The 12,634-nt window shown below is 52.2% G+C and overlaps 1 protein-coding gene across 1 annotated transcript in view; it reads left to right on the forward strand.

Annotated features, from left to right (window-relative positions):
- Nucleotides 1-9,593: 9,593 nt before the first annotated feature.
- Nucleotides 9,594-12,634, forward strand: part of LOC143783129 (uncharacterized) — a 79,797-nt gene continuing 76,756 nt past the window's right edge. The window contains exon 1 of the mRNA XM_077271427.1: nucleotides 9,594-9,738. The gene's annotated coding sequence lies outside the window, so the exon portion shown is untranslated. The remainder of the gene's footprint in view (nucleotides 9,739-12,634) is intronic.

The raw sequence follows: 12,634 nt of genomic DNA on the forward strand, positions 1-12,634 counted from the left end.
TTCCCAATGTTCATCTCTGTTGTTTGTCAGTACATATCTGTATGATTGGTATTTTCATTTATCCCTGTATGGCTTACCTTGTTAGTCTGGTTTGTGTATTCCTATACACTAGAACTCCACATTTCTGTGATGGGGAGGGTACAGATAAGGGTTGATTTTAGGAGCACAGCAAGGCACGTGGTGGCTCTGGCATCTTCAGGGATAGGGACTGAGCCCTTAGCCCTGGGCTATTCTGCAAGTGACACATTTACCGCCTCCCAGGGCCAGCCACCACTTCCCCACCTGACCACTTCCTTTCCACTGGCATCCCCACTATAATCATGGGTGACTTCAATATCCCCACTGACACTTCCCACTCAGCTTTCTCTAAGCTTCTATCTCTCACTTCCTCCTTTGGACTCGTTCAATGGTCTTCGCAGCCACACACTGGAACTCATTTTCACCCTCCTCTGTTCCCTAATTAACCTTTCTAACTCACCTCCCTCTTTCTGACCACAACATACTTACATTCTCTTCCCTCTCCTCTCCAGGTACACAATCCCCACTCCACAAACTTGCACACCCTTGGAGAAATCTCAAATATCTTGATTTACACTCAATCTCTTTATTAGTGATGAGCGAGTGTAGTCGTTGCTTGGGTTTACCCGAGCACGCTCGTGTTGGTGTCCGAGTATGTTAGTGTTCGAAGATTTAGTCTTCCTTGCAGCAGCTGCATGATTTGCGACTACTAGACAGCTTGATTACATGTGGGGATTCCCTAGCAACCAGGCAACCCCCACATGTATTCAGGCTGGCTAGCGGCTGTAAATTATTCAGTTGCGTCAACAAAAACTAAGTCTCCGAACACTAACAAATACTCGGAGATCACCTGATCGCGCTCGGGAAAACCCGAGCAATGAGTATACTCGCTTATCACTACTCTTTATCCATTCTCCCGCTTGCAGACATAAATTTCTTAAACAATGCAGACACTGCTGCCACTTTATAGAACACCAAAACAGCTGCAGCTCTCGAATTGCCCCCTCACACATACTAATGCTTCCACAAGGAACAGGCAGCCCTGGCACACCAGCTTGACTAAAGAACCGAGGCAGGCTTCCAGGGTTGCTGAGAGATGGAAAAGATCCTACTGCGACGAGCACTTCATTGCATTTAAACAGTCCCTCACTACTTTCACCTCCACGCTCACTGCAGCAAAACAAACCTACTTCCCATTTCCAATATTCTTCTTGTCTCACAACCCTAAGCAGCTATTCAACACTTTCAGTTCTCTACTCCTCCTCCTTCACTCATCTCAGTTGAAGACTTTGCATCATTCTTCAAGCAGAAGATTAATAACATGAGACAAAGCTTTGGCCTACAGTCCCCACATCCCCTCCTCATAACTACTCAGCCCTCCTTCAAAAGCAGCTTCTGCACCACTACAGAAGATCAATTTTCCTCTTTACTCCCAAGATCACATATCACCACCTGTGCACTTGACCCGATCCCATCCCACATCATCCCAAACCTCACCACAGTCTTCATCCCAACCCTAACCTATCTTTTCAACCTATCACTAACTGGTGTTTTCCCCTCATGCTTCAAACATGCCTCAACCACATCCATCCTCTATATCTAGTTATCGCCCCATATCACTTCTCCCCATGCCTCAAAACTACTGGAACAACAGGTCCATCTTGAACTGTCCTCCCACCTTTCCTCCTGCTCCCTCTTTGACCACTTACAATCTGGTTTCCGACCACATCATTATACTGAAACTGTCCTGACTAAAATAACCAATGACCTACTAACTACCAAATAAAAGAGACACTACTCTGTCCTCCTCCTGGACCTGTCCTCTACCATTCCCTCTCACTACAGATTATCTTATCTCTTCGCATCACAGACTTGGCCCTATCCTGGATCTATTCATACCTAACAGGACATTCAGAGTCTGTCACTTGCACACCACCTACTCATCTCACTCCCTATCTGTCTGCCACTCACACACCACCTCCTCACCTCGCCCCCTATCTGTCGGAGTCCCGGCAAGATTCAGTTCTAGGGCCCCTGCTCTTCTCCATTTACACCTTCGGCCTGGGACAGCTCATAGCATCTCACGGCTTTCAGTATCACCCCAATGCTGATGACACAAAGATCTACTTCTCTGGACTCTCGCCTCCTTACTAGCCAGAATCTCACAATGTCTGTCCTCTATTTCATCCTTCTTCTCTGCTAGATTTCTAAAACTTAACATGGACAAAACAGAATTCATTATCTTCCTCATCTAACTCAACCCACCCCAACAGACTTATTCAGCAAAGTCAATGGCTGCTCACTCTCCCAGTCCCACAAGCTCGCTGCCTCAGGGAAACCCTAGACTCTAAACTCTCCTTCAAACCACTTATCCAAGCCCTTTTCTCTTTTCCTGCCGATTACAACTCAAAAATATTTCCCGGATCCGTACATTCCTCAACAAACAATCTGCAAATCCCCTAGTTCATGCCCTCATCATTTCCCTCCTTGACTACTGAAACTCTTGCACTGTGGCCTCCCCTCTAACAATCTCACACCTGTCCAATCCTAAACTCTGCTGCCCGACTAATCCACCTGCCCCCCCCCTTTCCCCGCTATTCCCCGGCCTCTCCCCTCTGTCAGTGTCTGCACTGGTTCCTCCTTACCCAGAGCCATCCACAACCTGTCTCCTCCATACATCTGTGACCTCGTCTCCCGGTACTTTCCTGCACGCAACCTCCGATCCTCACAAGATCTCCTTCTCTACTCCCCTCATATTTCCTCTTCCCACAATCACATACAAGATTTCTCCCGTGCATCACCCCTACTCTGGAACCCTCTACCACAACACATCAGACTCTCGCCTACCATGGAAACCTTCAAAAGGAACCTGAAGACCTACATCTTCCGACATGCCTATTGTTATGCCATTCTGTCTGTATTTGGTTTTTGGCATGACAATGCATATGTTTGCTTTAACTCTTTACTCTTTCCCCCCTAATTTGAGCTGGGATACTGTTGGCTGTTACCTGGATGGAGCCTTCTCAGTTCCCTGCTCTGCTGCGCAGCCGCACATGGTGGTTGGAGCTTTTCTATTGCATGATCTTCCTCATGTGCGGTCCCTGGTTGCTGCTGTGGAAGATGTCCACAGGTTGTGAGCTCATTTGCAGCTGGTGCATGACTTTCCACATGTGTCAGTGCGTGCAGTCGCTGCCAGTTGCCCTGAGCCTCAGTTCCTGCACTGATTGTGCTGTAATGGTTTCTGTTTGTGCTAAGGGCGTGCACGGCCACACCTCCCCTGCTTTTATCAAGGTTAGGGTGTGTACTTGAAATGCTGTCTCCAGCCAATTGCTGAGGGCATGGCCGGTGTTGCACCACCTAATACTTACCGTATATACTCGAGTATAAGCCGAGATTTTCAGCCCAAATTTTTGGGCTGAAAGTGCCCCTCTCGGCTTATACTCGAGTCACGGTCGGCGGCAGGGTCGGCGGGTGAGGGGGAGAGAGCGTGTCGCATACTCACCTAGTCCTGGCGCTCCCCCTGCCTGTCCCACGGTCTTCGGTGCCGCAGCTCGTCCCCTGCTCAGCGGTCATGTGGGACCGCTCATTAGAGAAATGAATATGGACTCCACTCCCACAGTGACACCATCTGCAGCAAGTTGATGCTGCAGATCTCTGGAGGTGGTCTGAGGATTGTCCTTGACTGATCTCACCATTCTTCTCTGCCTTTCTGATGTTTTTCTTGGCCTGCCACTTCTGGCCTTAACAAGAACTGTACCTGTGTTCTTCCATTTCCTTACTATGTTCCTCACAGTGGAAATTGACAGGTTAAACCTCTGAGACAGCTTTTTGTATCCTTCCCCTGAACAACTATCTTGAATAATCTTTGTTTACAGATCATTTGACAGTTGTTTTGAGGAGCCCATGATGCCACTCTTCGGAGAAGATTCAAACAGGAGAACAACTTGCAAGTGGCCACTTTAAGTAGCTTTTCTCATGATTGCATACACCTAGCTATGAAGTTCAAAGCTCAATGAGGTTACAAAAGCAAAAAAAGTGCTTTAGTAAGTCAGTAAAAAGTAGGTAGGAGTATTTTAAACAAGAAAATGATAAGGGTGCCCATACTTATGCACCTGTCAAATTTTGTTTGAATGCAGATTGCACATTTTCTGTTAGTACAATAAACCTCATTTCAAGGCAGAAACATTACTGTGTCCAACTGTTATTAGATATATGAAACTGAAATAGCTGTTGCAAAAAACAATTTTTATAAAACATTAAGCTTAAAATTAATAGGGGTGCCCAAACTTTTTCATATGACTGTATATATGGCACAGCTTTATGTGGAGCATCTATGGGGCCATAATCAAAGGTGCAGAGCATTGTATATGGCACAGCTATCTATGGGGCCATAATCAAAGGTGCAGAGCATTATATATGGCACAGCTATCTATGGGGCCATAATCAAAGGTGCAGGGCATTGTATATGGCACAGATTTCTATGGGGCCATAATCAAAGGTGCAGGGCATTATATATGGCACAGATTTCTATGGAGCATCTATGGGGCCATAATGAACTGTGCAGAGCATTATATATGGGGCAGCTTTATGTGGAGCGTCTATGGAGCTATACTGAACGGTGCAGAGAATTATATGTGGCACAGCTTTATGTGGAGCATCTATGGGGCCATAATGAACAGTATGGAGCATCTATTTTTAATTTTGAAATTCACCGGTAGCTGCTGCATTTTCCACCCTAGGCTTATACTCGAGTCAATAAGTTTTCCCAGTTTTTTTGTGGCAAAATTGGGGGGGTCGGCTTATACTCGGGTCGGCTTATACTCGAGTATATACGGTACCTTTCCGGCCGGCGCGCTCCCGACGCTCCTCCTCACTCCTCTCCGTCTGGATTCCCCGGTGCTCGTCCCTTCGGCGGTCCGTGCATGCGCAGACAGGCTCCTTTTACCGCTGGGGCTTCTGGGAAGTCGTGACCCGTTGGCTCCGTCCCCAATATGGCGGCGCCCATCGGGTATTTCTCTCCTGCGTCCGTCCAGGTAAGACGCCTTTGCGACTATTGTGTTTGTCGGCTTCTAGCCGGCATCCGTTTAGTTTCTTTGGCTCCACTAGCGTTTACCCTGTCTAGGCTTCTGTCTCATTCTTGTCTTCTGTCTTCCTTGCCAGTCCTGTGTTCCTGCCATCTTGCCAGTCCTGTGTTCCTGTCATCCCTGCCAGTCCTGTGTTCCTGCCGTCTTTGCCAGTCCTGTGTTCCTGCCGTCTTTGCCAGTCCTGTGTTCCTGCCATCTCGCCAGTCCTGTGTGCCACTTATCCTTGCCAGTCCTGTGTTCCTGCTGTCTCAGCCAGTCCTGTATTCCTGCCGTCCCTGCCAGTCCAGTGTGCCAGTCTTCCCTGCATGTCCTGTGTTCCTGCCGTCTTGCCAGTCCTGTGTTCCTGTCATCCCTGCCAGTCCTGTGTTCCTGCCGTCTTTGCCAGTCTTGTGTTCCTGCCGTCTCAGCCAGTCGTGTTCCTGCCGTCCCTGCCAGTCCAGTGTGCCAGTCTTCCCTGCCTGTCCTGTGTTCCAGCCGTCCCTGCCGGTCCTGTGTTCCTGACGTTCCCCATTTATCGTGTATCTCCTCCATACCGGTCAGTACATATTCTCTGCAGTCTCTGCCCATCCGGTGTCTCTTCCTATCTGTTTGCCTCAGTGGCTCCATCTCTCTCCTGTCCTCTGTCCAATCTTTGGTCCTATCTTCAGTCGTCCCTTTGGCTCCGGCAGTTGCGGCTTCACCCTCCTTGGGCCTGTCCGAAACACTCCCTGTACAGGGGGTGGCTCCATCTGGTCCGCTCGCCTTCGGGGGCTCTGAAGCCGTGACCCAGAGGGTCCACTTCTCGGGTTCTAATAGCCGGCGTCAGCACCCGGCGCACCCGGGCAAGTGCCGTGGACCCCCCACCTGCTCAAGGCCCCGGCACTTGCGATACTTACCTCTCCCGGTTCCAGCGCTGCAGCGTCTTCCATCCTCTGACTGTGACATTCAGGTCAGAGGGCGCGATGACGTCACCAGTGCGCACCCTCTGCCTGAGCAGTCACAGCACAGAGAGCAGGAAGACGCTAACAGTGAGGAGTCCAGAGCGGAGCAGCGACAAGCAACGAGAGGTGAGTATTTCATTTTTTTTTTTAATATTTGGAGCAATATATGGGGACCATCAGAAGGGGTCCATATATGGAGCATTATATGGGGCTAATAATATAGGGAGCACTATATGGGGCCAATAATATATGAAGCATCTCATGGGACTAATTATATATGAAGCATTATATGCGGCCCATTATACATGGAGCATCTTATGGGGCCAATTATTTTTGGAGCATTATATGGGGCCCATTCTGTATTGACCATCATATGGGGCCCATTCTGTATGGAGCAATATATGGGACTCAGTATACTGTATAGGGACGATCATATACTGTATGGAGCATTATATGAGGCTCATTATATATGGAGCAATAGATGGGGCCCATCATATACTGTATAATATATTGACCAGGAGATCTAGATGTAGTTTGATTGTTTGGTTGTCAAGATTGTTAGTCCTTTAGCGTTACCCAGGGTGCACCACGTGGAGGTGGACTAACGTTACACCCCATTGATTTCTGTTCCTTTGTTCTTTTCAATCACTGTTTATCATTTATTTATTCTTATATGATGTTTAAATATATGTTCATACGATTAAATAAAAATCATATACTGTATGGAGAATTATATGTGGCTAACTATACTGTATGGAGCATTATATGGGGTCAATTCCATATGGAGCAATATATGCGGCTCATTCTGTATGGAGCACTCTGTGGTGCCCATTATACTGTATGGAGCATTATATGAGGCTCATTATTCTGTATGGAGCACAATATTGGGCTCATTATTCTGTTTGGAGCAATATATGGGGCTCATTAGTCTGTATAGAGGACTATGTGGTGCCAATTATACTGTATGGAGCACTATATGGGACCATTATATTGTATGGGGCAATATATGGGGCTCATTATTCTGTTTGGAGCAATATATGGGGTTCATTATTCTGTAGAGGACTATACTGTCCAGTTTGTGAGTTAATGTAGAATGTACAATAGATATCACTCATGTAATATAAGAAGTGAAATCTTTGGCATTGTACTATACCTATATTTCTCTGCCGTATCGGTGCATTTTGAATTGTGGTATGTGTTAGAGGGGCCCACCGAGACTCTTTTGCCCAGGGCCCATGAAAACCTGGAGCCGGCCCTGGCTGAGGGGCAGCTCCTATATAAAGTTCCCCTGCCCTATGGGCGGGGCCTGAGCTACGCACAAAGCTCCTGAACTTTGCTATGTGTGTTTGTGTTCCTGCACCTCTCCTGTCTATGTTTTGGTACCAAAGTCCTCGCTTTGATTTCTATTATGTCCTGTTCTGGTGCCTGTCCTGGAGGCGGTATATCCAGGCCCGAATCCTTGATCCTGTCTGAACTGTGTCTGTTGTGATTATGTCCTGGAATCCCTCTGCATCTGGAGCCTCACTCCCAGTGACTTTGAGTCTCTTGAAACCGGTGTTTCTGCTGAGCATCTACTACTCTGTGCTCTGACTACCATGCGGTGTTAACCCCGTCTGGCTCACGTCCAGTCTGGCGGTGCTTGCACCATCACGCTTGAGTTCCTTCCTAGGTCCGATGCTCGGAGCCTGACGACCGCAGTCTGGAACCTGATGACCGCTGCCTGGAGCTTGATGACTGGTGGTGCCTGTAGATCGTGTCGGATGTCCGGAAACGAAGATTCCTGACGTCTGCCGGTGACCCCTGGGTCCAGACGTCCTGCCTGTGTCCTGATGACCTCATGGACCCTGATGTCCTGATGTTCTCATGTGTCCTGATGTCTTACCTGCATCCTGATGACCTTGTGTTCCCTGATGTCCTTCCTGTGTTTGATGTCCTGATGTAATTGATGACCTGGGCTGCCACGCCAGTGTCCCAGATGTCTATCCAGTATCCTTGTGTCCCGATGCCCTGCCTGGGTCCTGATGTCCACCTATGTGTGCCTCGGTGATCTGTTTGTGCCTTAGGGTCCACTGGATTGTACCCTTCTGGAGGTGTGGAATCGGGAGGCTGACATCATCATGTTTTGTTTATGTACTGTGTGACTTTACTTTAGTAAACTTTACTTTTTCTATACCTGAAGTTGTGTGGTGTAATCAAGTCCTACGTGTATCTTTCCTTGTCCACATGCTCAGCTGCCACAGAACCCCGGTCTTTGCCCTCCCCTAGTTCGGGGAGGCCCGGGTCCCCCTCTGCGGTATAAAGGGTCCGTATTGCGTCCACGGGGGATGCGCGCCCCTCGCCCTCGTGGTCGGTCAGTGTGGGGGCGTCTATGGGCTGGGCAGCACCAGCGGCTGCAGCTGACCGTGACACCTACAACCTGCAGTAACCACCGATCCACCAAACAGCTACACGACCAGCTCTGTCCTCACCTACTGTATCCTCACCCATCCCTTGTAGATTGTGAGCCCTCACGGCAGGGTCCTCTCTCCTCCTGTACCAGTCGTGACTTGTATTGTTTAACCCATTAACGATCGCCGATAGGCCATTTAACAGCAGCAGTTATTGGTACTTGTTCCTCAGAGACGTTTTTTAACGGCGCTGAGAAATAAGGGTATAGCGCCCTCCAGTGTTGGAAAATCTCCGGTGTGTTGCCTACCGGGGCGCATGCGCAGTGCGCCTGCGCAGTGCGCCTGCCGAGATCTGCCGGCTGGTACCCGGCGACAATAGATCTTCCTATTAGTTCATTTTGATCACTGTGATAGACCCTATCATACTGATCAAAATACAAAAAATTGAAAATCAAACCTCCATTTGTCACCCCCTTAGTTAGGTAAAAGTAATAACATAAAAAATGTTTGTTTTTTTCCCATTCTTTGCAGTTAGAGCTAGGGTTGTGGTGTTAGGGTTACAGTTGTGCTATTGGGGTTAGGGTTGTGTTGGGGTTAGGGCGGCGTTAGGATTGAAGTTGGAATCGGGGGGGGGGTTTCACTGTTTAGATACATCAGATCTCCAAACGCAACATGTCGCCCGCCATTGACTCCATCCAATTATGCGTTCAAAAAGTCAAACGTTGCTCGCGCCCTTCTGAGCCCTGCCATGTGCCTAAACAGGGGCTTTCCCCCACAAACTCAGTCACAATCAGTCGTTTTTAGAAAAATTACGGATCCAGCAAATGTTGCTGCTGGATCCGTTTTTTTCCCATAGACTTGTATTGGCGATGGATGGCCTTCCGTTTCTGTCGTAAAGTCATTGTCCGTCGGACGGAGACAACGTACATGCTAACGTTTTCTGTGTACACGGTGACAGATGCCCGGAACCCATTTTTCATTTCAGGAAAATCTCTCTTCTCTCTCAGAATTCGGTTTCTTAAATTTCCAGATGTCACTACTTCAACGGATCCGTCCAAAAAACAGAAAGGAAGGAACTAAACACTACAACTCCCAGCATGTCCTTGTTCTCTGAGGTGAAGAGAATCCTCCGCTCCATCATTTCTCCTCACAGCACAAGCTCCTCCCCCTCAGGTCACATGGTCACCACAAAGGTCCTTCATCCACCATTGACAATGTCAGTGCTGAGCTCCGCCCCCTCACGTGACTGGTCGCATGGTGATGACGTCATCACAGGTCCTTCACTCCTAGATGACAAGCTGCAAATCAGAAAAGAAAATCTACAAAGAGGTAATGGCGGGAGATACATGGGGGCTGTGGGAGGTCAGCGGTGTGGGGGGCACTGGAGATACATGGGGGCTGTGGGAGGTCAGCGGTGTGGGGGGCACTGGAGATACATGGGGGCTGTGGGAGGTCAGCGGTGTGGGGGGCACTGGAGATACATGGGGGCTGTGGGAGGTCAGCGGTGTGGGGGGCACTGGAGATACATGGAGGCTGTGGGAGGTCAGCGGTGTGGGGGGCACTGGAGATACATGGAGGCTGTGGGAGGTCAGCGGTGTGGGGGGCACTGGAGATACATGGGGGCTGTGGGAGGTCAGCGGTGTGGGGGGCACTGGAGATACATGGAGGCTGTGGGAGGTCAGCGGTGTGGGGGGCACTGGAGATACATGGGAGCTGTGGGAGGTCAGCGGTGTGGGGGGCACTGGAGATACATGGAGGCTGTGGGAGGTCAGCGGTGTGGGGGGCACTGGAGATACATGGGGGCTGTGGGAGGTCAGTGGTGTGGGGGGCACTGGAGATACATGGAGGCTGTGGGAGGTCAGCGGTGTGGGGGGCACTGGAGATACATGGGGGCTGTGGGAGGTCAGCGGTGTGGGGGGCACTGGAGATACATGGGGGCTGTGGGGGGTCAGCGGTGTGGGGGGCACTGGAGATACATGGGGGCTGTGGGAGGTCAGCGGTGTGGGGGGCACTGGAGATACATGGGGGCTGTGGGAGGTCAGCGGTGTGGGGGGCACTGGAGATACATGGGGGCTGTGGGAGGTCAGCGGTGTGGGGGGCACTGGAGATACATGGAGGCTGTGGGAGGTCAGCGGTGTGGGGGGCACTGGAGATACATGGGGGCTGTGGGAGGTCAGCGGTGTGGGGGGCACTGGAGATACATGGGGGCTGTGGGAGGTCAGCGGTGTGGGGGGCACTGGAGATACATGGGGGCTGTGGGGGGTCAGCGGTGTGGGGGGCACTGGAGATACATGGGGGCTGTGGGGGGTCAGTGGTGTGGGGGGCACTGGAGATACATGGAGGCTGTGGGAGGTCAGCGGTGTGGGGGGCACTGGAGATACATGGGGGCTGTGGGAGGTCAGCGGTGTGGGGGGCACTGGAGATACATGGGGGCTGTGGGAGGTCAGCGGTGTGGGGGGCACTGGAGATACATGGGGGCTGTGGGAGGTCAGCGGTGTGGGGGGCACTGGAGATACATGGAGGCTGTGGGAGGTCAGCGGTGTGGGGGGCACTGGAGATACATGGGGGCTGTGGGAGGTCAGCGGTGTGGGGGGCACTGGAGATACATGGGGGCTGTGGGAGGTCAGTGGTGTGGGGGGCACTGGAGATACATGGGGGCTGTGGGAGGTCAGCGGTGTGGGGGGCACTGGAGATACATGGGGCTGTGGGAGGTCAGCGGTGTGGGGGGCACTGGAGATACATGGAGGCTGTGGGAGGTCAGCGGTGTGGGGGGCACTGGAGATACATGGGGGCTGTGGGAGGTCAGCGGTGTGGGGGGCACTGGAGATACATGGAGGCTGTGGGAGGTCAGCGGTGTGGGGGGCACTGGAGATACATGGAGGCTGTGGGAGGTAAGTGGTGTGGGGGGCACTGGAGATACATGGAGGCTGTGGGGGGCACTGGAGATACATGGAGGCTGTGGGAGGTCAGCGGTGTGGGGGGCACTGGAGATACATGGAGGCTGTGGGAGGTCAGTGGTGTGGGGGGCACTGGAGATACATGGAGGCTGTGGGGGGCACTGGAGATACATGGAGGCTGTGGGAGGTCAGCGGTGTGGGGGGCACTGGAGATACATGGAGGCTGTGGGAGGTCAGCGGTGTGGGGGGCACTGGAGATACATGGGGGCTGTGGGAGGTCAGCGGTGTGGGGGGCACTGGAGATACATGGGGGCTGTGGGAGGTCAGCGGTGTGGGGGGCACTGGAGATACATGGGGGCTGTGGGGGGTCAGCGGTGTGGGGGGCACTGGAGATACATGGGGGCTGTGGGGGGTCAGTGGTGTGGGGGGCACTGGAGATACATGGAGGCTGTGGGAGGTCAGCGGTGTGGGGGGCACTGGAGATACATGGGGGCTGTGGGAGGTCAGCGGTGTGGGGGGCACTGGAGATACATGGGGGCTGTGGGAGGTCAGCGGTGTGGGGGGCACTGGAGATACATGGAGGCTGTGGGAGGTCAGCGGTGTGGGGGGCACTGGAGATACATGGGGGCTGTGGGAGGTCAGCGGTGTGGGGGGCACTGGAGATACATGGGGGCTGTGGGAGGTCAGTGGTGTGGGGGGCACTGGAGATACATGGGGGCTGTGGGAGGTCAGCGGTGTGGGGGGCACTGGAGATACATGGGGGCTGTGGGAGGTCAGCGGTGTGGGGGGCACTGGAGATACATGGAGGCTGTGGGAGGTCAGCGGTGTGGGGGGCACTGGAGATACATGGGGGCTGTGGGAGGTCAGCGGTGTGGGGGGCACTGGAGATACATGGAGGCTGTGGGAGGTCAGCGGTGTGGGGGGCACTGGAGATACATGGAGGCTGTGGGAGGTCAGTGGTGTGGGGGGCACTGGAGATACATGGAGGCTGTGGGGGGCACTGGAGATACATGGAGGCTGTGGGAGGTCAGCGGTGTGGGGGGCACTGGAGATACATGGGGGCTGTGGGAGGTCAGCGGTGTGGGGGGCACTGGAGATACATGGAGGCTGTGGGAGGTCAGCGGTGTGGGGGGCACTGGAGATACATGGAGGCTGTGGGGGGTCAGCGGTGTGGGGGGCACTGGAGATACATGGGGGCTGTGGGAGGTCAGCGGTGTGGGGGGCACTGGAGATACATGGGGGCTGTGGGAGGTCAGCGGTGTGGGGGGCACTGGAGATATATGGGGGCTGTGGGGGGCACTGGAGATATATGGAGGCTGTGGGAGGTC

Source organism: Ranitomeya variabilis, chromosome 6 (assembly GCF_051348905.1).
Source record: "Ranitomeya variabilis isolate aRanVar5 chromosome 6, aRanVar5.hap1, whole genome shotgun sequence".
Lineage (NCBI taxonomy): Eukaryota > Metazoa > Chordata > Amphibia > Anura > Dendrobatidae > Ranitomeya > Ranitomeya variabilis.